General features: G+C 43.5%; 1 protein-coding gene across 1 annotated transcript in view; it reads left to right on the top strand.

The window, feature by feature from the left end:
- Positions 1 to 2,616: 2,616 nt before the first annotated feature.
- Positions 2,617 to 23,315, top strand: part of LOC137371609 (cilium assembly protein DZIP1-like) — a 437,496-nt gene continuing 416,797 nt past the window's right edge. The window contains exon 1 of the mRNA XM_068034440.1: positions 2,617 to 2,750. The gene's annotated coding sequence lies outside the window, so the exon portion shown is untranslated. The remainder of the gene's footprint in view (positions 2,751 to 23,315) is intronic.

Below are 23,315 nucleotides of genomic sequence, written 5' to 3'. Positions count from 1 at the left end.
CTTTTGCACAGCACGCCTTGCACTGATCTTGAAATGCAGGACAACCTCATGGTGAGTGGGACAAACCACACTTACCACAAAGCTTGCTTGCTTTTTGTGACCTGGTTACCATGTGAATACTGTCGGCTGTATCTAGTGCTTGCAGATGCTGTTGTCCAGCTACAATGGTTTCATATCAACATCAATGCTGTGACCTTTCTTTTTCCCCAAGAGATCTTTTTGAAATGCTTCAATAGGTATTGAAACAATCACCAGCTCTATTATTTGCTCCGACAGCTCAGTTTCTGAAAAATTGCATTCGTTGCCTTTACTACAGCATTTACTGATGAATTGATCTGTTGATTCCTGTGGCTGTTGCCTGTAGGACATCAAGTCGAGGTAATGTATTCTAAAATTCACTCTTACCCGAAGCTGATCTTCTAGCACTTGCCATATATTTGCAAGATCTTTCTTGTCCTCTTCAGATAAGCCAGAGGTATTGATTCTGTATAACCCCTCATTTTCCATTGCTGTCATTATATTCACAGCCTGCTTCTCTAGTTCTGCAACCACTTGGTCTATGAAGCATAACTGCATTCTCTGTTTAAAAAGTTTGAACTTGAACAAGAACAAAGAACAGGACAGCACAGGAACAGGCCATTCTGCCCTCCAAGCCTTCTCCGATCTTGATGCCTGCCTAAACTAAAACCTTCTGCACTTCCGGGGACCGTATCGCTCTATTCCCATCCTATTCGTGTATTTGTCAAGATGCCTCTTAAACTTGGATAGGATATCAATGGCCTTCCAGTTCATGCTGGGAAATTTGATATCCATCCTCTGCTGTTCTGTTGCTTTCTGCCCTGTATTTAACTTTGTGTGTGCCTTCAGCACTGTAATTATTCTGACTTTTTGATTTGTGGTTTCAAACTTGTTTTATTAGCTCTGTGCTGTTCCACCTTTAAGAAATTCGTTTATCCAGGCTATCTGCTTTGATGAGTGCAATAGGTGCTTGACAATGTTCTCTGTTTTTTCTCTTTCAGCACTTTGCCTATATGTTTACACAGCTGTTCGATAGGCAGCTCAAGGGTTTTCCCCTTTGCTTTTTTTTGCTAGAATTTATTTATCTTCTTCACACTCACTGGTTTAATGATTTTTTTCAGCTTGACGGTTTTAATTGAGATTCATGGGCTTCCCACGCTTTTTTCACTATCGGACTTTGTTCTTTTTCAGTTTGCGCACTTTTCAGGGTTTTCCCTTTTTTTCTCGTTCACATGGAGCAGTTAGAAAATAATTTTTTTTAAACCCTTCAAAGGCTTTGCTTTTTTTAAACCAGGATTTCTTGATTGCGGCACAATAACTCACCTGATCACTTGCTTTTCAGCCAGCTTCTGTTCTATGGAGCTTTTTTCAGCCTTCTAAGGTATGTAGCTTTCATTCACTCTTTTCAGGTACTTGCTTTAAAGTTTCTTCACTTGTTGCTTCAAGTTTTCTCTTCTGTTTTCTGTATTGTTTTTAAATTTTGCTTGCTGTTTTACCTGTGGTCTTCAAGCTACCATCTTGTCTTTTCCCACCACTGCCCCCATGTCATGAGTTTCTTTGTGTTATCTTAAGCAACACAATGAGGTGCGTGGATTCCAGTTCCTTGATCTCTAGAAGGTTTATTAACAGCTAAAATAGTATTTACAACACAGAGCAAACTATATACAGAACCTTTATGCATGGGGTTGTTGTGCAGAGTGACTATGGCTTCTAGTCACATGACTACATCCTGGTACTTAGCTCATTAGCATACTGAGTTCTTAAAGGGACATCACTCTTAAAGCGATCATACAACAGATGAGGTCAGGTGGTGCATTGCCACTGGGCCATTGCTGCCAGGGACCCCTCTGTGGGCCATAACATCCCTGGGAGGATGCCAAGTTTCACTGGGCGATTTCCCCCCGCGGCAGCAGCCACCCCCCCCCCCCCCGACAAGAGTAAAATGCCCATGGAGGCAGGAGGTAGGCCTTAATTGGCCCCGTAAGTGGCTCAATTGGGCTCCTGGCAGGTGGCCAAACTGCCACCTTTCCCGTCACTGGCAAAAAGGCATGGTGGCAGGAAGACGTCGTGCATGCCACCCTGGCCTTCTCAGACCATTTTGGAGAACCTTTGTGCCTCGCAGTCCATCACCAAAAGCCTGGTACAATTCCAGCCCATAGTTTTTGTCACACTTCGCCAAGCTAAGAAGCATATAATGCGAATGGAGATACCTATAGCCCTCGGCGCATGTACACTTTTTGAACTTGTTTGCCCTAACAGTTGCTTCGCTCAACCACAGGTCCAGGGGAGACACGGCCGGTCACTCTTGGTTGCGTTGCCTCTCTTCCTCGACTTTGTCCCTAACCGGTGAGGCACCAACGGAGGGACTAGTGTGCATTGGGACACCGGTAACAACATTATAATTCAATTGGATACATTTCCTTTGTTTTCATTTATATAATTTGCACATTTTTGTGTGTACCCCTTTAAAAAAGGGACTTTCAATAATTTGATTTTGATTGGTGATTGGTGATAGCCTTGACCGGCCAATCAGAAAACAGAAAAGCTCCGTTGCTAAGCAATGGAATAAATCAGGAAGTGACGATCGATGGAAGGGCGGTTGATAACCTGAAGGTGAAGCGGTTTGGCTGAAGGAGTTGTTAGGATGGGGGAAGGTAGGAGTAGTCGTAGCTACTGCATTACCTGCTTCAGTTAGGTAGAAGGTGATGTTGCGGAGCAACTCTCCCTGTCAAGTAAGTTCTGTTACAGCCATGTTTATATATTTTTAGGATTTGACCTTTTGTTGTGATCACTCCCCGAGTGATTGGAATGGAATCTGCGTGCAGTGGAACATGCGCGATGGTTAACGGTTCCCGGCGAGTCCTCGAGCTACAGCAACGCGCGAGTTCGGTTGTTGCAAAACAAAATAAAAATGTGCAGCCTCTGTCGCCGTGGTAAATGTGGTGCAGTTACGCTTTGTTTCTAATAGTGGACAGGTTATCACTCGCGTCTCTGAGTTGTTTATGTCTGTCTGTATTGAGGTGTAATGTCAGAGCAAATTTTAAGCAAAATAAATCTTGCATATGTTCTTGAAGGCTCAATTTTAAAGTATAAAATCTGAATATCACCCGAATTCGGGACATTTTCCAATGCCCAATTCTATCCGTCAATTTATGTAAGCTTCAAGGCAATTTTTGGTTCCAAGTCAGGATGGTGAGTGGCTTGGATGGGAACATGTGGTGTTCCCATGCATCTGCTGCCCTTGACCTTCTAGGTAGTAGAGGTTGTGGGTTTGGAAGGTGCCGTGGAAGGAGCCTTGGTGAGTTGCTGAATTGCATCTTATATATGGTACACGCTGCTGCCACTGTGCATCGGTGGCCAAGGGTGTGAATGTTGAAGGTAGTGGATGGAATGCCAGTCAAGTGAGCGGCTTTGTCCTGGATGGTGTCGAGCTTCTGGAGTATTGTTCCAGTTGTACTCATCCAGGCAAGTGGACAGTATTCCATCGCACTCCTGACTTGTGTCTTGTAGGTGGTGGACAAGCTTTTGGGGAGTCAGGAGGTGAGTTACTCGATGCAAATTTCCTAGCCTCTGACCTGCTCTTGGAGCCACAGTATTTATACGGCTGTCCAGTTTAGTTTCTGGTCAATGGCAACGCCCAGGATATTGACAGTGGGCGATTCAATGATGGTGATGCCATTGAATGTCATGGGGAGATAGTTAGATTCTCTCTTGTTGGAGATGATCATTGACTGACACTTGTGTAGCGTGAATGTTACTTGCCACTTATCAGCCCAAGCCTGACTGTTGCCCAGTCTTGCTGCATATGGACACAGACTGCTTCAGTATCTGAGGAGTTGCGAATGATGCTGAGTATTGTGCAATCATCAGTGAACATCTCGTTTCTGACCTTATGATGGAGGGAAGGCCATTGATGAAGCAGCTGAAGATGGTTGGACCTAGAACACTACCCTGAAGAACTCCTGCAGCAATGTTCTGGGACTGAGATGATTGATCGCCAACGACCACAACCATTTTCCTTTGTGTTGGGTATGAGGAAAAACTTTTTTTTATGCGAGTGGTTAAGGTCTGGAACGCACCGCCTGAGAGAGCGGTGGAGGCAGATTCAATTGAAGCATTCAAAAGGGAATTAGACGGTTATATTAAAAGGAAGAATGTGCAGGGTTATGGGAGAAGGCAGGGGAATGGATATGAGTGACTTCTTTCAGAGAGCTGGTGTGGACATGATGGGTCGAATGGCCTCCTTCTGCACTGTAATAATTGTGATTCTCTTTTTTTTTGGCTGAGCTTGATTTGTAAGGTACATGTGGCTATTCACTTGTAATCAGCGGTTAATGTTTGTACTTGACAGTGACTAAAATCCTGCTGTGTAAGTAATATAAATTATCGGCTCTGCTTTCAAACCAAAATTGACGGAATGGCAAAAGGGGCAGAGAAATTCAGAGATGATAGAGTTAAGTGAATGATATGCAGGTTCTGGTTGGAACAGGCATAACGGGACAATGAATAGGAAAAACAGGAAAAAAAAAATATTGTCCCGTTAAGCCTGTTCCATCCAGAGCATGCATATCATTGACTTACCTATCACCGGTTGATCCTTACTTGACAGAACACTAAGTTCCTCAGAAAAAAAAAAAAAAAAATCACCCCAAATCCCCTTACCAATTAACTAGAATTCTAAATTCTCCTGTTCACAAAATGAATGTTTTGTATTGTGTATGGATCATATTTGAAAATTATATTTATCCTGATTTATGCCTAACCCTGCTATAGTGATTTAAGGATTTATTACTGTCTTCAAAATTATTACTGCGTCCAGCTTTATTTGACTTATGATCTAAATTTTCCTCAGAAGGTATTAATTTTCTGAATTTTGAAATGGCTGCAAAGTCAGATGGGCTTGCAATTTCCTGCCACCAGCCATCATGCTGGTTTTCTGCCATATTCCTGCCTTCGAACCATTTTTTTGAACATGCTGGTTCAGGGGGTGGGATCGGCTACCTGTTTGCAAGTTCTCCCTATGACCGCGTGGGTTTCTGCCAGGTGCTCTGGTTTCCTCCCACAGCCAAAGACGTGCAGGTTGTTAGGTAAATTGGGCGGCACAGTGGCGCAGTGGTTAGCACTGCAGCCTCACAGCTCCAGTGACCCAGGTTCAGTTCTGGGTACTGCCTGTGTGGAGTTTGCAAGTTCTCCCTGTGACTGCATGGGTTTCCACCGGGTACTCTGGTTTCCTCCCACAGCCAAAGACTTGCAGGTTGATAGGTAAATTGGCCATTGTAAATTGTCCCTAATGTAGGTAGGTGGTAGGAGAATTGTGGGGATGTGGTAAGGAATATGGTGTTAATGTAGGATTAGTATAAATGGGTGGTTGATGGTCAGCACAGACTCAGTGGGCCGAAGGGTCTGTTTTAGTGCTGTATCTCTCTATGACTATGACTCTAAGCAGCATGTTGCCAATTCGAATTTTCTCCGCTAAGGCCAAAACCCAGTTGAGGGATGGAGGCAGGAGACCAGGGGCCAGCGCTCCATCATTAAAGCTCCTCCCCACAGTCTTAACCATAGTTATGGCCACAGGCTGTCCTGTGGAGGGGTTCAATAACAACCTGGCAGCTAAAGCCTCTTAAATTTAAAAAAAAAAAAAATTTAAAATGCATTCAGAGGATGCCTTCATCTTTAGGTGCCCTCTTTCATTTCTGACAGTGGAGCTGCTAATCTGTCAGTGCTGGAGGGCCTCCTATTGGCCCTCCAATCCAGGCAGCTTGCCCACCATCCTCAAAAATCACTTCCAGGGTCCCGCCGTCCCGCTAGAACTGCAAGGTTATACCCATCAGGAAAGGATGAGCAGGTTGACTCTTTTCTCTCATGAACAGGGAAGGCCTAATAGAGGTTTTTAAAATTATGAAAGGTTTGGCAACACCATCTGAAGTCCTGTAGAGTATGGCATCATGTACACTGACAACACCCACTCTAACTCACTGCTTCCGTAGTGTAAGACTACTTGTCCAAATCCAGTTTTAGGTAAGCAACAATTTCCTACAATTAAACATTGGCAAGAGCGAAGCCGTTATCTACAGTCACCACCATAAACTCCGTTCCCTCGGCACTGCTTGCATTCTCCATGGCCCCTCTCGGGCCGAACAAGACTGCTCGCAACCTCAACTTCCTATTTAACCCTGAACCGAGCTGCTGACGCCATATCCCTCCATAACCTCGCCCATCTTGCTCTTGCCTCAGCCCATCTGCTATGAAAACCCTCTTTTATGCTTTGGTTATCTCCAATCTTGATTTATTCCAATGTACTCCTGGTCGGCCTCCCATTGTTCACCATATGTTCACTCAAGCGCATCCAAAACACTGCTTGTTCTAACTCATTCACCCATCACCCTGTGTTCGCTAACCTATATTGGTTACCCCAACAGCACCTAAATTTTAAAATTTACACGCTCACGTACGAGGGCTACAAAGAATACACAAGTTTACATTGCATGTGTGGAAGCACACAAAATGTAGTGCATCACGTTGGTTAGCTTCAAGCATAAATAGCTGGGAATATGATGTAGTGGCAATAATGGAAATGTGGCTTAAAAATGTTGAGGACTGGGTGCTTAATATTCAAGGATCAAAGTGTTCAGAAAAGATAGGAAAGGAAAAAAGTGGGGTGGGATGGCAGTGCTGCTGGAAGACACTGTCGTGTTGGAAAGAGAGAATGTCCTTGGGGCAAAAACAAGCCGTTTGGTTAGAGTTGAGAATCAAAAAAGGGAATGGTTGTGCTACTGGGTGTATTCTACAAGTCATGCTGAGTGGGGTGGGGCGGAGTGTGAGATAGAGGAGCAAGTCTGCAGCAAAACCACAGATATACAATAACTATAGGAGTGGTGATTATTTAGTTACTCATATCGACTGGGCTAATGTTAGAATAAAGGGTAAGGATGGGGAGCAATTTCGGAATTGTGTTTAGGAGAACTTCCTTGACCAGCATATTCTCAGTCCAACTGGGAAGAAGGTATTGCTAGATCTGTTGCTGGGGAATGAGGTGGGCCAAGTGGACCTGTTGCCTGTGGGGGAATACTTGGGTAAGTGTTATTATCATAACTTTTTTAAATTAGTCATGGAGAAAAGCAAGGAACAATCTAAAATAGAATTTCTAAATTGGAAGCTTCAGTGGGATGAGAGGGGATCTAGCCAGGGTAAAATGGAACCAGAGATTGAGAGGAAAAGTTGCAACGGAACAAGGGGTGACCTTTTAAGGAAGAGATGTTTCAGGTACAAGCTAGGTACATTCCAACAAGGGCAAAAGGTAAGGGAGGGTGCATGATGTATATCAGGTGAATTCTTCAAGCAAAAACCAAGCCAAAGTACAATAAGTTCAGAGGGGAAGTGAAGACGAAAATACATTGTCTCAGCTGGAGTACTGTTTACAGTTCTGGGCACCACACTATAGGAAGGATGTGATTGCACTGGAGAAGGTGCAGAGGAGATTCACCAGGATGTTGCCTGGGCTGGAGCATTTCAGTTATGAAGAGACTGACCAGGCTAGGGTTGTTTTTCTTAGAACAGAGAAGGATGAGGGGGTACATGATTGAGTGTACAAAATTTATGAGGGGCATTGATAGGGTAGATAGGAAGAAACTTTTTCCCTTAGCGGAAGGGTCAATAAACATCGAGCATAGATTTAAAGTAAGGGGCATGAGGTTTAGAGGGGATTTGAGGAAAAAATTTTCACCTAGAAGGTGGTTGGAATCTGGAACACACTGCCTGAAGTGGTGGTAGAGGCAGGAACCCTCACAGCATTTAAGAAGTATTTAGATGAGCACTTGAAACACCATAGCATACAAGGCTACAGGCCAAGTGCTGGAAAATGGGACTAGAATAGTTAGGTGCTTGATGACCGGCACAGACATGATGGGCCGAAGGGCCTGTTTTTGTGCTGTATAACTGACTATGACTAAAGAGAGAATATGAGAATAGAATGGCAGTTAAGATAAAATAAAACCCAAAAATCTTTTACTGGCATGTAAATAATCGGGTAGTAAGAGGTGCTGTAGGCCTATTGCAGTCAAAGAGGGTAATATATGCTTAGAGGTGCAGTGCAAGGCTAGATTACTGGAATACAAGTACTTTATCTGTCTTTTCTAAGAAAGCGGATGCTGACAAAATATCCGGATTGCAGGTTGCTCAAGAAAGTGGGCGTGAAGATAGCGGAAGGGCTTGTCATAATCTTCCAATCTTCCCTAGAGATGGGGGGGATGGGGAGTGTCAGAGGATTGTCAGTTTAACATCTGTGGTGCGTTAGGTTTTTGAAACAATCGGGGTGGGGCGGTGGTGGGGGGTGAAAGCAAATCAACAGGCATTTGGAGAGGTTTGAGTTAATGAAGGAGAGCCAGCACAGATTCCTAAAAGGCAGATAGTGCTTTGCTAATCTGTTTGATTTTTTTTTTGATGAAGTAACAGAGAAGGTTGATGAAGGGAAAGCAATGGATGTTGTCTATAAGGATTTTAAGAAGGCCTTTGTCAAAAGTACCACCACAATTGAAGCTCGTGGAATAGGAGGGTCAGTATCAGCTTGGGTAATGTCAAAAACAAGAACTCCCCCTCACTTGGCAGCTTCTCGCATGGCACTTGTGGCAGGACCTGCATCTTAAGCATTGGTCTTCACAGCCATCAGCAAAGATGCACCAAGAAAAGACACCCACCTAAATGACTTGTTTGCTGCATATCCAGCATCTTTTGTGGACGGAAGGATGCCAACCAACCAGGTCTTGAGTAACACCTGCAGTGGTGATGTGCCATTTTGTAGTTGACTGTTCAATTTTATCCCTTTTAGAAATAAACCCAAGTGGCTGGTTTGCTTTTTTTTCCCAATAGTCTTATTAAACTGTTGCTAGTTTTATTTTGTAATTGTCCATGGGTGTTTATGACCTCGGGCTGCCAACTTGAACTTCCCAGTGACCGATGTAAAGAATCGTATGACAAGTTTTCACATTTTATGAACTAACCATAACAACTAAAATAAAAATTAACTAAAATATACTTGGGTAGATAATACACTAAAATACAGAGCAAGTTATTTCCCATTAACTTATTAATACACTCAAACCCCACACCACATTTGATATATTGTAGCGTTCTCATTGAAAAGGTATCATTGCAGTAAAAAGCCCTCAACTCCTCCCAGCTGCAGTTTGTTGGATATCCCAAGGTCCTTTTTTTTTTTTTTTTTTGAAGCTAATGTCCTCTTTGCTTGCGTCTTCTGCGCATATTCGACTGGACTAAAGTTAATAATGCAATCTCTGGTGACCCTGTTGGCCATTTCTCCTCCGCCAACCTTGAGCCTTTGAATTGGACTCCAATCTTAACTGCCTTTTGCTGTTTTCCCCCATAGAGTGTGCATTTCTCCGAGGAAAGTCCCTCAAATTGATCCAGATCTCCGATGTGCATTTTAGAGCCCCTGGCTCCCTGTTTACAATCTGAGAGCGAACCCATTGTCCTTTTTAACATATACCATTGTAAACTTTACAATCACTAACATGTTACCTATTACACAGATAACAACAGTATTTTCATCTGAGTTGTTTGCTTCTGTTATGCCCTTTAAATTCTGGGCAGAGCATTGGCAATTACATTTGCTTTTTTGCTGTAACATACAATTTTTAGGGTAAATGGTTGCAACATTAAACTGCACGGGAATAACCTGGTGTATTTGCATTTCTCTTTTTAAAAAAAAAAAAATTGTTATAGTTGGTATAAATGGATATTTCCACTTGATCATTATTGACAAATATACTTCAAAATGTTGAAGAGGCAGCAGTACGAGACCAAAGGTCTCCTTTTTCAATAATGGAGTACTTTTGGTACCTGGTGATTTTCTCACAGTAACTGACCAGATGTTCGATACCAGCATCATCTTGGAGTAACACTAGTCCTACTCCACTTTAAAGGGCTTGCTAAAATTTGGTGGTGCTAGAACAGGTTCATTCATTAAAATGGCCTTTAATTTCTCAAATACCATTTGACATGATTATGTCCACTCGACCCTCACGTTTTTCTTCAAAAAATAAATTCGTCAGTGGGTTAGCTACTGTACTGAAGTTGGGAGTAAGCTTTTTTTTTTGTCTTGGGACTGGAAAGTCCTGAACCTTGGCTTCTCTAGGCAACGCTTGACCTTGACCCACGAAATACCTCAAATAGGTGACCTTAACCTTGGCAAGCTTGCTCTTTGTTAAATTTATTACCACTTTGGTATTCTCTAATTGTCGAACAGAGCCTTTAAGTGTTCAACATAATCTTCCCAAGTGTCAGTATATACCAAATAAGTCATTAATATACACAACACAATTGCTTAGTCCAGGAATCACCTGGTTAATCAATCTTTGAAATGTGACTGTTGCATTTTTTCATACCAAACAGCATGACCTTAAATTGCAATAGGCTATGTAGGGTCATGAAGGCAGAAACTTCTTTGGCTTGGTTGGTCAAGGGGATTTGCCAATATCCTTTCAGCTAATAAAGGCTGAATTTCCCACTTTGTCAATATACTCCAAATTGTGGGATTGGATGAGAATCTGTTTTAGTTACTGAATTGACATTCTGATAATCAATGCAGAATCTTTTGGAACCATTGGGCTTTGGCTGCAGTAGAACTGGAGAATTCCCCCAGCAGTGTTGACTATATCCAGTTATATCGTTCTTTTAGCATATATTGAAACTCTTCTTTGACCTGAACCAATTTTAATGGGTGTGGTGGTCCCTACATCAACCCTGAATAGCCAGAGCAGTTTGACCTGACTTGTCTGCACAAACTACTTAAAAAGGACCTAGCTGAGCTAAGAGTTTAAAGTTGTTCAGAAAGATAGTTTAGATGCAGTTCTACACTAACATTTGTGTGTTTGTCAGTTTCACCACAGGGGGTCCAATTTGAGAGTTTTCTGTCTCTGCCTCTTCATCCAGCTCATTAGAAGTAACAGTGTATCCTTATCCTTGTCTATCATTTGGCATACATTTACTGGCTGACAATGTTCACGGTCATATCTTTTCAACATATTCGCAGGACACCACCTTTGACTTTTCCTTCTGGCTGGGGTACTAACCAAATAGTTCACCTCATTGAGTTTTCTCTTAATGCATTAAGGTCCACTGAACCTAACTTTCAGTGGTTCCCCAAGCAAAGGCAACAAAACTAGCATCCTATGTGCCTTAGCTTTTCTATTTGCCTGGGTTTTCATCATTTTTCTGAGAAAATTTGAGATGTTCTCTGGCCATCTCAAGCTTTTGAGAGTCTCTCTTAACTCTAACACACGATCGAAGAGTCGTTTCTTCCTCCTCCTGTGCTAAAAATCTCTCAATGAGTTTAAGAGGACCTCAACCTCATGACCATGGACCAATTAAAATGGACTGAAACCAGTAGATTCATTTGTGGCAACCCCTTATCCAAATCATGGGGATATTCAAACCAATAGGCCTTAATCATATTCTTTAGGGTTTGGTGATATCTTTCCAAAGAACCTTGTGACTGCAGATGGTAAGTGGATGATTTGGGCTGTGTCATGCCCAGTAAAAACATAGCATATTCCTAACTTTTAAGATTCCAACTTTATTCAGTGTGGTCTTGAAATTGATTTTTGTCTTTTTTCTTCAAGGAAATGTGCTGCATAGATGGCTCTGAAGGTCAGATGACCTGGCCCCTGTATTCAAAAACTGCCTCACTGGCTTGAAAGGGCAAAAGGACACATTCCAGTCCAAGAGGTGTTAACTACACCCATCCTGAAATGATTGATACATTCCTGAATTGAATATCTCAGAAGAAAACCAAAGAAGGTGTGAAGTAGCCACATCATAACAGAATAGTAGCCATCCAGAATCCATAGAGAGCCATGGATTCCGCATCCTGGTACATTCTGTGGTCACACCAGGGGAGAAGGCCCTGTGTCAAATAACAAATACTAATGCAATGAATTTTTACCTTTTTTAAAAGGTAGCCCTCTGAGGAGAGGGGGGAGATTCACAACAATATCACAGAAAGCAGTCCAACCAATGGCTATGGAACGAAGTCCAGCCAAACAAGCAAGGACCCCTGCTGCTAATTCTACACTTCAGCTTGCTACAGCGAGAACTTAAAGTGACCACCACCTCCAGTATGAAATCTTAACCACCAGAAAATCGACAACATTTCAAATCCAAGGCTACAAACATGCAGTACAGCACCTTTTAAAATAGACTGTCCTGAGAAAATTCAACAGGTTTACTGTAAAACACGAACACCTACCTCACTTTAAACCACTTGCCCTTATCCTTTCTACTCTTGTGTATGTGTGCGTGAGTGAGGTTGAGACCATTTTGGGAATCATATAAAAATAGTTACCTTTTGGTTTTCCCATAGGTTAAAGAAGCCATTTGTTTGTTTATTTGACCCTTAAAAACACTCTGGCTAACTCATCATTTTAAAAGTTACATGATAGCCGTCAGTTGGGAGGTGAACAGTGGAACCACCCACACCCCCTTACCACCTGTCTGTAACAGCTGCTTCACTCCCAAATTACACATGACCTCTTGAAAGACCCCTGACATGAAATTTGGCCCCTGGTCCGATTGCTTCTCTTATTAAGGGTATGGGTTGCCAAGAGATTCAAAGAGAGAACATGAGAAGAGACTGGTAGCCAGCATTAAGGGAAATCACAATGTTTTCTATAGGCATGTTACTAGTAAAAAGGTGGTAAAAGAAGGAGTGGTGCCAATTAGGGACCAGAAAGGGGATTTATGCACTGAGGCAGAAAGCACAGCTGAGGTATTAGATGCAAAGTATTCATTTGTCTTTACCAAGGAAGAAGATGCAACCCAGGCAATGTTGAAAGGGGAGCTAAGTCAGACACTAGAGGGGTTTGAAATTGATAGAGGAAGTATTAGATAGGCTGTCTGGACTTAAAGTGGATAAGACACCAGGTCTAGATGAGATACATCCAAGGATATTGAGGGAAGTGAGGGTGGAAATGCGAGGCGCTGTCCATAATTTTTCAGTCTTCCTTAGACAGTGGGGTGGTGCCAGAGGACTGGAGAATTGCAAACGTTGCACCCTTGTTCAAAAAAGGGTGTAAAGATAAACCCAGCAACTACAGGCCAGTCAGTTTAACTTCAGTGGTGGGAAAACTTCTAGAAAAAATAATTTAGGACAAAATCAACAGTCACCTGGACAAATGCGAGTTAATTAAAGAAAGCTAGCATAGATTTCTTAAGGGAAAATCATGTTTAATTAACTTTCTGAAGTTTTTTGAGGAGATAAGAGAGGTTGATAAGGGCAATGTTGTTGATGTGTTGTACATGGACTTTCAAAAGGCATTTGATACAGTGCCACACAACAAATTTGTGAGCAAACTTACAGCTTATGTAATAAAAGCGACGATAGCAACATGGATACGAAATTGGCTGAGTGACAGGAATCAAAGAGTAGTGGTTAATGGATGTTTTTTGGGCTGGAGGAAGGTTTGTAGTGGAGTTCCCCAGGGATCAGTGTTGGCACCCTTGCTGTTCCTGATGTATATTAATGACTTAGACCTTGGTGTACACGGCACAATTTCAAAGTTTGCGGATGATACAAAACTTGAGAATTGTGTACTATGAGGAGGAAGAACATAGACAATTTGGTGGAATGGGCAGACAGGTAGCAGATGAAGTTCAATGCCGAGAAATGTGAAGTGATTCATTTTGGTAGGAAGAACATGGAGAGACAATACAGAATAAAGGGTACAATTCTAAAGGGGGTGCAGGAGCAGAGGGACCTAGGTGTATATGTGCATAAGTCTCATTGAAGGTGGCAGGACAGTATTAGTAAACAAAAAAAATAGTGTTGGGGAAATTAATGGGGTTAAAGGCTGACAAATCTCTACATCCCAGAAGTGGCCTTGGAAATAGTGGATGCATTGGTGGTCATCTTCCAAAATTCTATAGATTGGAGGGTGGCAAATATAACTCCGCTATTTAAAAAAGGGGGGAGAAAAAATGGGGAATTACAGACCAGTTATCCTTACGTCGGTAGTGGGGAAAATGCTAGAGTCTATTATAAAAGATGTGGTAGCAGAACACCTGGAAAGCATACACTGGATTGGACAAAATCAGCATGGGTTTACGAAAGGGAAATCATGCTTAACAAAACGACTGGAATTTTTTGAGGCTGTCACTTGTCGAATAGAGAAGGAAAAACCAGTGGATGTGGTGTATTTGGATTTTCAGAAGGCTTTTGATAAGGTCCCACATAAGAGGTTAGTGTGCAAAGTTAAAGCACAGGAGATTGGGGGTAATATACTGGCGTGGATTGAGAATTGGGTTGACAGACAGGAAACAGTAAGAGTAAACGGGTCTTTTTCCGGGTGGTAGGCAGTGACTAGTGGGGTACCGCAAGGATCAGTGCTTGGGCCCCAGTTATTCACAATATATATCTAATGACTTGGGTGAGGGAACTAGATGTAACATTTCCAAGTTTGCAGACGACACAAAACTGGGGAGGAAAGTGAGCTGTGAGGAGGATACAAAGAGGCTGCAATGTGATTTGGGCAAGTTGGGTGAGTGGGCAAATGCATGGCAGATGCAGTATAACGTGGATAAATGGGAGGTTATCCACTTTGGTTTTAAAAACAAAGTCAGTCAGATTATTATCTGAAAGGCGATAGATTGGGAAAGGGGGAGGTGCAGCGAGACCTGAGTATCCTTGTACACCAGTCGCTGTAAGCAAGAGTTAGGAAGGCGAATGGTATGTTAGCCTTCATTGCAAGAGGATTTGAATACAGGAGCAAGGATCTGTTACTGAAGTTCTACAGGGCCTTGGTGAAACCACATCTGGAGTATTGGTCTCCTTATCTGAGGAAGGATGTTCTTGCCATGGAAGGAGTGCAAAGAGGATTTACTAGGCTGATTCCTGGGTTGGTAGGATTGGCGTATGAGGAGAAATTGGGTCGACTAGGCCTATGTTCACTATAGTTTAGAAGAATGAGAGGGGATCTCATAGAAACCTGTAAAATTCTAACAGGACTAGACAGGCTAGATGCAGGGAGGATGTTCCTGATGGCTGGGGAGCCCAGAACCAGGGGTCACAGTTTCAGGATACAGGGTATGCCATTTAGAACCGAAATGAAGAGAAATTTCTTCATTTAGAGTTATACAGCACAGAAATTCCTTCTTCAGAGGATTTGAACGCATGTGAAAGCAGCAGGGAGAAGAAAATCCCAAAAAGTGTGGGTGCGAGAACACAGCCCCTTTCCTATCCTGAGTGGTGTGAAACAGGGCTGTGTTCTCGCACCCACACTTTTTGGGATTTTCTTCTCCCTGCTGCTTTCACATGCGTTCAAATCCTCTGAAGAAGGAATTTTCCTCCACACAAGATCAGGGGGCAGGTTGTTCAACCTTGCCCGTCTAAGAGCGAAGTCCAAAGTACGGAAAGTCCTCATCAGAGAACTCCTCTTTGCTGACGATGCTGCTTTAACATCTCACACTGAAGAATGCCTGCAGAGTCTCATCGACAGGTTTGCGTCTGCCTGCAATGAATTTGGCCTAACCATCAGCCTCAAGAAAACGAACATCATGGGGCAGGATGTCAGAAATGCTCCATCCATCAATATTGGCGACCACGCTCTGGAAGTGGTTCAAGAGTTCACCTACCTAGGCTCAACTATCACCAGTAACCTGTCTCTAGATGCAGAAATCAACAAGCGCATGGGTAAGGCTTCCACTGCTATGTCCAGACTGGCCAAGAGAGTGTGGGAAAATGGCGCACTGACACGGAACACAAAAGTCCGAGTGTATCAGGCCTGTGTCCTCAGTACCTTGCTCTACGGCAGCGAGGCCTGGTCAACGTATGCCAGCCAAGAGCGACGTCTCAATTCATTCCATCTTCGCTGCCTTCGGAGAATACTTGGCATCAGGTGGCAGGACTATATCTCCAACACAGAAGTCCTTGAAGCGGCCAACACCCCCAGCTTATTCACACTACTGAGTCAGCGGCGCTTGAGATGGCTTGGCCATGTGAGCCGCATGGAAGATGGCAGGATCCCCAAAGACACATTGTACAGCGAGCTCGCCACTGGTATCAGACCCACCGGCCGTCCATGTCTCCGTTATAAAGACGTCTGCAAACGCGACATGAAATCGTGTGACATTGATCACAAGTCGTGGGAGTCAGTTGCCAGCATTCGCCAGAGCTGGCGGGCAGCCATAAAGACAGGGCTAAACTGTGGCGAGTCGAAGAGACTTAGTAGTTGGCAGGAAAAAAGACAGGCGCAAGGGGAGAGCCAACTGTGCAACAGCCCCAACAAACAAATTTCTCTGCAGCACCTGTGGAAGAGCCTGTCACTCCAGAATTGGCCTTTATAGCCACTCCAGGCGCTGCTTCACAAACCACTGACCACCTCCAGGCGCGTATCCATTGTCTCTCGAGATAAGGAGGCCCAAAAGAAAAGAAAGAAACAGCACAGAAACAGGCCCTTTGGCCCATTGTGTCTGTGCAGGCCATCAAGCACCTAACTATTCTAATCCCAGAGGGTGGTGAACCTGTGGAATTATCTATCGAAGAAGGCAGTGGAGGCCAAGTCATTAAATCTATTCAAGAAGGCGATAGATATATTTCTTAATGCCACAGGGATCAAGGCGTATAGGGAGAAAGCAGGAAAAGGGTACTGAATTAGACGATTATCCATTATCTTTTTTGAATGGCGGAGCAGGCCCGAAGGGCCGAATGGCCTACTCCTCCTACTTCACTGTTTCTAGGCTGAGAGAGCAGTTAATAAAGCATACAGTATCCTGGGCTTTATTAATAGGGGCATAGACACTAGAGCAAGGAAGTTATGTTGAACTTGTATAAGACATTAGTTCGGCCTCAGCTGGAGTATTGCAGCCAGTTCTAGGTGCCGCAGTTAAGGAAAGACGTAAGAGTATAGAAAAAGATCCACGTGAATGGTTCCAGGGATGAGGAATTTCAGTTATGCAGATAAATTGGAGAAGTTAGGACTGTTCTGTTTTGTTGAAGAGAAGGCTGAGAGGTGATTTAATAGAGGTATTCAAAATCATGAGGGGTCTGGACAGAGTAGGTAGAGAGAAACTGTTCCCACTCATGAAAGGATCGAGAAGGAGAGGGCACAGATTTCAAGTATTTGGTAAAAGAAGCAAAAGTGATATGAGGAAAAACTTTTTCATGCGGCGAGTGGTTAAGGTCTGGAATGTGGTGGAGGCAGGTTCAATTGAAGCTTTCAAAAGGGAATTACAGTTTTATGAAACGGAAGAATGTGTAGGGTTATAGGGAGAAGGCAGGGGAATTGAACTGAGGGAACTGCTCTTTCAGAGAGCCAGTGTGGACACGATGGGGCGAATGGCTGCTTTCTGCACTGTAACGATTCTGTGGTAGTGAGTGAAAAACTGAATCAACTCCTCAATTACAACTTTCGCTGGGAGCTTTTTCAAGGGTGTTGTCTCTGGAAATCGAGTGGACAAAACTGGGAGAAAGCTGTGACCTGACTTAGTCCTGAGTAAGGGTCCAACACAATCTGGAAGAACCCTACTGAACAGTTCATCAAAAGCAGGTATCTGTCTTAATGGGGCTGGTTTAATTGAAAGCTGTGGCTTCTCAATCATCTGATGTGTGATATGTCTTACAGAAGCTGGCCACATCTTTGTGCAGCGTCAACCAGTCAACATGCATCGTTATCCCAGACTCTGTTTTCTGCATACCAAATAACCTACAACTGGAATCTTATGGGCAATTCTTAATCTTACTGCAGTAGCAAGGAGGGACAACAGTTTGATGGACTGTAGCCCAATCCTCCTCAGCAGGTGTCTGAGAGATCTTCACTTTCTCATTGTCATTCTTGACATAATAACACTTGGGGATTTCCTCCACCTCTGTCTCAGAACATGCTGTCTGAGATATTTTCTTTAAATTTGGGGTCTACCTGTTATGTCACAATCAAAGATGATCTGCTAAACAATTCATCCTTGTTACTCAAAATTCCTCAAAGTTTACAGCCAGCCAGATGTCCAGCTTGTCCTTTTTTTTAAAAATAAAAACTGACTCTGCTTTATCTTCTTCAACCTGGGACCTTGTCACTGCACAACAACCTGGGAACATTCCAGGAAATTCTCCCTGTAAACCTTCAGTTTCAGCAATCTCGACTAGCTTTTCCGAAATTACTGGAGATGTCAATATCTTATCGCCAGCAAAATCATTTTCTTGCAACAAATCCACCCCTTCAATGTGCAAGTCAGTGACGACATGCACTGTTGCGGAATTGGTCCATGTCTCAGTTGATATTAATTCAGACCTTCGAGAGAGACAGCACTGAAACAGGCCCTTCGGCCCACCGAGTCTGTGCTGACCATCAACCACCCATTTAAACTAATCCTACATTAATCCCATATTCCCTACCACATCCCCACCATTCTCCTACCACCTACCTACACTAGGGGCAATTTACAATTTACCTATCAACCTGCAAATCCTTGGCTGTGGGAGGAAACTGGAGCACTAGGTGGAAACCCACGCGCTCACAGGGAGATCTTGCAAACTCCACACAGGCGCAGTATCCAGAATCGAACCCGGGTCGCTGGAGCTGTGTGGCTGCAGTGCTAACCACTGCGCCACTGTTCCACCTGACTAAATCATGCAAATTAATAGTAAGTAACCTTCCTCATTGTCCCACACTAGGACTTTCTCATTCATTGATCTACTTGGAGGAAAATTCACTTCCTTTGCTACCATTAATGACTGGGTTGTCCCTGTATCTCTAAACAGAATAATCGACTTGCCTATGTCATCAGATGGATATAGGGACATCTTACCCTTGAACATGAACACACAATGTCTATAACCTTCAGGTACCTGATTTAATTCATCAGCACAGAGGGCACAACCCCGCTGCTCATTATTCAAAATCGCTAAGACCATTGGCTTGTCAGCAACTTCCGATTTGGGTATTCCTTTTAGGATGGGCTTTTGGAATCACAGTTACCAGTTTGCTTTTTAACTTCCAGCATTCTGATTTTATATGTCCTCTTTTATAACAATTACTTGTTGGTTCTTTTTGACAACCCTAGTCTCATGGTTATCTTTCTTAATACTCCTGAGGATTGCCTATATCCTCTCCCTAACCCTTTCTCACTAAAACCAGAGGCCTTTTCATTATCTTTCTTCTCAATCTCTCTTATCTCAAAGTTTCCAAACTAGAGCATGTAACTACTGTTTTCATGGGTCCGTTCATAATCATCTACCATTACTGCAGCATCCCTTATTTTACCAGTTCTCATCCCCTTGCATGAGGAAGGATATACTTGCCATCGAGGGAGTGCCAGAGAGGGGGTTCACCAGACTGATTCCTGGGATGGTGGGATTGCTCTCTGAAGAGAGATTGAGGAGATTGGAACTGTATTCCTGTGGAGTTTAGAAGAATGAGAGGCAATTTCATAGAAACTTATAAAATTCTGAAAGGGATTGACAGGGTAAATGCAGAAAGGATATTTCCCCGGGCTGTGGGGTCTAGAACGAGGGGACACAATCTTAGAATAAAGGACAAGCCATTTAGGACTGAGATGAGGAGGAACTTCTTCCCTCAGAGGGTGGTGAATCTTTAGAATTCTCTTCCTCAGAGAGTGCTGGAAGCTAAGTTACTGAGTAAGTTCAAGACAGAGTTTGATAGATTTCTAGTTGCTAATGACATCAAGGGATATGGGGATAGTGCGGGAATATGGCGTTGATGTAGATGATCAGCCATAATCTAGAATGGCAGAGCAGGCTCAAAGGGCTGAATGGCCTACTCCTGCTCCTATCTTCCTATTACCAACTTTTTTCGTCCAGGTGGAACAGTGGTGCAGTGGTTAGCACTGCAGCCTCACAGCTCCACCAACCTGGGTTCAGTTCTGGGTAGTGCCTGTGCGTAGTTTGCAAGTTCTCCCTATGACCGCATGGGTTTCCACTGGGTGCTCCGGTTTCCTCCCACAACCAAAGACTTGCAGGTTGATAGGTAAATTGTAAATTACCCCTAGTGTAGGTAGGTGGTAGGAGAATGATGGGGATGTGGTAAGGAATATGGGGTTTATGTAGGATTAGTATAAAATGTGTGGTTATTGGTTAGCACAGACTCGGTGGGCTGAAGGGCCTGTTTCATTGCTGTATCTCTTTTTAAAAAAATAAATAAAATATAAAAATAGAACCTTGTTCCTGAAGGGATGCTATTTTTAAATTATTCCATTAGGACGACATCCCGAAGGCTCTCAATTTTTCTCCATCTTTATTGACCTTTACCACCTATCAAACACCATTGCCTTTTCTCTAGAAAATTCCTTGATATGTCTGGCCGTGTTTCATTTTTAAATTCCTGAATTTTTGTTTGTAAACTTTGGTACCAATTCATAAGCTTTGAGAACTGCAAGTTTAACTATTTCATAGTAGCTTCACTGTTCCTCTGAGTGTGTTGAATCTATCTCTAACACTTTTCCCACTATCACTTTGCAATAAAGTTGCCCAGTTTTTTTTTCGGCCATTGCAACATCATAGCAATTTTTTCAAAAGATGCAAACTACACTTCAGCTCCTTCCTCACTGAATTTAGGCACTAAGGAAATAAAAAATCCAAATCAAAACCAGGAATTGAATTGGATTCCTCCTCAAGCCTTCCTGTCAACCGCTGTTCGTTATCCTAAGCCTTTCTTTGTCTAGTACAAATTTCCTGGCTTCTGTTTCTCTTTGTAAGTCTCTTTGTTTCTTCTTCTTTTTCCCTATGATATTCAAATTCAAGTTTTCTCATTTCAAATTGTAATTGCCGGTGTCTCATTTTATTCCCCATTTCTCTTTTGAATCTCATGTTCTCTAACTCCATTTTGTTAGTTTAACTTGAACATTAGTGCAAAGATCCTTTTTCTTCCTCAAGCTTCGTGAGGAACCAACTTTTGGACTATCTCAGCTTTCATAAAATCATAAGAGTTTTACAGCACAGAAACAGGCCCTTTGGCCCAACGCGTCTGCGCCGACCATCAACCATCCATCCTAACTAATCCTATTTCCCCGCACTTGGCCCGTAGCCTTGTGTGCTATGGCGTTTCATGTGCTCATCTAAATATTTCTTGAATGTCATGAGTGTTCCTGCCTCTACCACCCCTTCAGGTAGTGTGTTCCAGATTCCAACCACCCTCTGAGTGAAATAATTCCTCCTCAACTCTCCTCTAAACCTCCTGCCCCTTACCTTAAATCTATGCCTCCGAGTTAGTGACCTCTCCATTAATGGAATAAATCTCTTCCTATCTATCATATCAATACCCCTCAATCTTGTATACCTCAATCAGGTCCCCCCTCGGCCTTCTCCGCTTCAAGGAAAACAACCCCAGCCTATCTAGTCTGGCTTCACAAATGAAATGCTCCAGCCCAGGCAACATCCTGGTGAATCTCGTCTGCACCATCTCCATTGCAATCACATCCTTCCTATAGTGTAGCGACCAGAACTGTACACTATACTCCAACTGCGGCCTAACCAGCGTTTTATACGGCTCCATCATAACCTCCCTGCTCTTATATTCTGTGCCTCGGCTAATAAAAGCAAGTATCCCGTATGCCTTCCTAACCACCTTATCTACCTGTGCTGCTGCCTTCAGTGATCTTTGGACAAGCGGCCCAAGGTCCCTCTGACCCTCTGTACTCTCGAGTGTCCTACCATCCATTGGATATTCCCTTGCCTTGTTACACTTCCCAAAGTGCATCACCTCACACTTCTCAGGATTAAACTCCATTTGCCACTGCTCCGCCCATCTTACCAGCCCATCTATATCATCCTGTAGTCTAAGGCTTTCCTCCTCACTTGACGACACCACCAATTTTTGTGTCGTTTGTGAACTTACTGATCATACCTCCTATATTCATGTCTAAATCACTACAAACAGTAAGTGTCCCAGCACCGATCCCTGTGTTACACCACTGGTCACAGGCTTCCACTCGCAGAAACGACCCTCTACCATCACCCTCTGCCTCCTGCCACAAAGCCAATTTTGAATCCAGTTTGCCAAATTACCCTGGATCCCATGGGCCTTTACTTTCTTAACCAATCTCCCATGCGGGACCTTATCAAAAGCCTTAGAGTCATAGAGTCGTACAGCATAGAAACAGGCCCTTTGGCCCACCGCATCCATGCCGACCATAATGCCTATCTATACTATTCCCACCAGCCTGCTTTAATTCCATATCCCTTTATGCCTTGCTCATTCAAGTACCTGTCCAGATGCCTCTTAAATGTCGCTACTGTTCCTGCCTCCACCACCTCCTCAGGCAGCTCATTCTAGATACCCGCTATTCTTTGTGTGAAAAATTTACCCCTTTAATCCCCTTTAAACCTCCTCACTCTCACCTTAAATCTTTGCCCTCTACATTTAGTTACCCCGATCATGGAAAACCAACTCTGGCTATCTACCCTAGTTATGCCTCTCATAATTTTATCATTTTATCATGTCCCCTCTCAGCCTCCTTCGCTCCAGGGAAAACAGACCCAGCCTATCCAGTCTCTCTCTTTATAACTCAAGCCCTCCAAACCAGGCAACATCCTTGTGAATCTTTTCTGCACCCTCTCTAGCTTAATCACATCTTTCCTGTAGTGCGGCGACCAGAACTGCACACAGTACTCCGAATGCGGCCTAACCACCGTTATGTACAACTGTAACATGACGTCCCAACTCTTGTACTCAGTGCCTCGGCTGATGAAGGCAAGCATGCCATACGCCGCCTTCACCACCCTGTCTACCTGTGTTGCCACTTTTAGGGAACTATGTACTTGCACCCAAGGTCTCTCCTCAAGAACACTCCCCATGGCCCTGCCATTCATTGTATATGTCCTGCCCTGGTTTAACTTCCCAAAATGCATCACTTCACACTTGTCAGTGTTAAATTCCATTTGCCACTCCCTTGCCCACTTTCCCAGTTGATCTATATCCTGTTGTAACCTTAGACAACCTTCTTCACTGTCCACTATACCACCAATTTTGGTGTCATCTGCAAACTTACTAATCATGCCCCTTACATTCACATCCAAGTCATAATAAATATGACAAACAACAGAGGGCCCAGCACCGATCCCTGCGGCACACCACTGGTCACTGGCCTCCAATTTGAAAAACAATCCTCTACTACCACCCTCTGCCTCCTATCACCAAGCCAATTTTGTATCCAATTTGCTCGCTCACCCTGGATCCCATGTGTTCGAACCTTCTGGACCAGCCTAACATGCGGGAGCTTGTCAAAGTCCTTGCTAAAGTACATGTGGACAACGTCCATCGCCCTGCCCTTGTCAATCC

Source organism: Heterodontus francisci, chromosome 6 (assembly GCF_036365525.1).
Source record: "Heterodontus francisci isolate sHetFra1 chromosome 6, sHetFra1.hap1, whole genome shotgun sequence".
Classification (NCBI taxonomy): domain Eukaryota; kingdom Metazoa; phylum Chordata; class Chondrichthyes; order Heterodontiformes; family Heterodontidae; genus Heterodontus; species Heterodontus francisci.
Note: the sequence above shows the minus strand (reverse complement) of the source record. Positions and strands in the feature narration are given on the sequence as shown.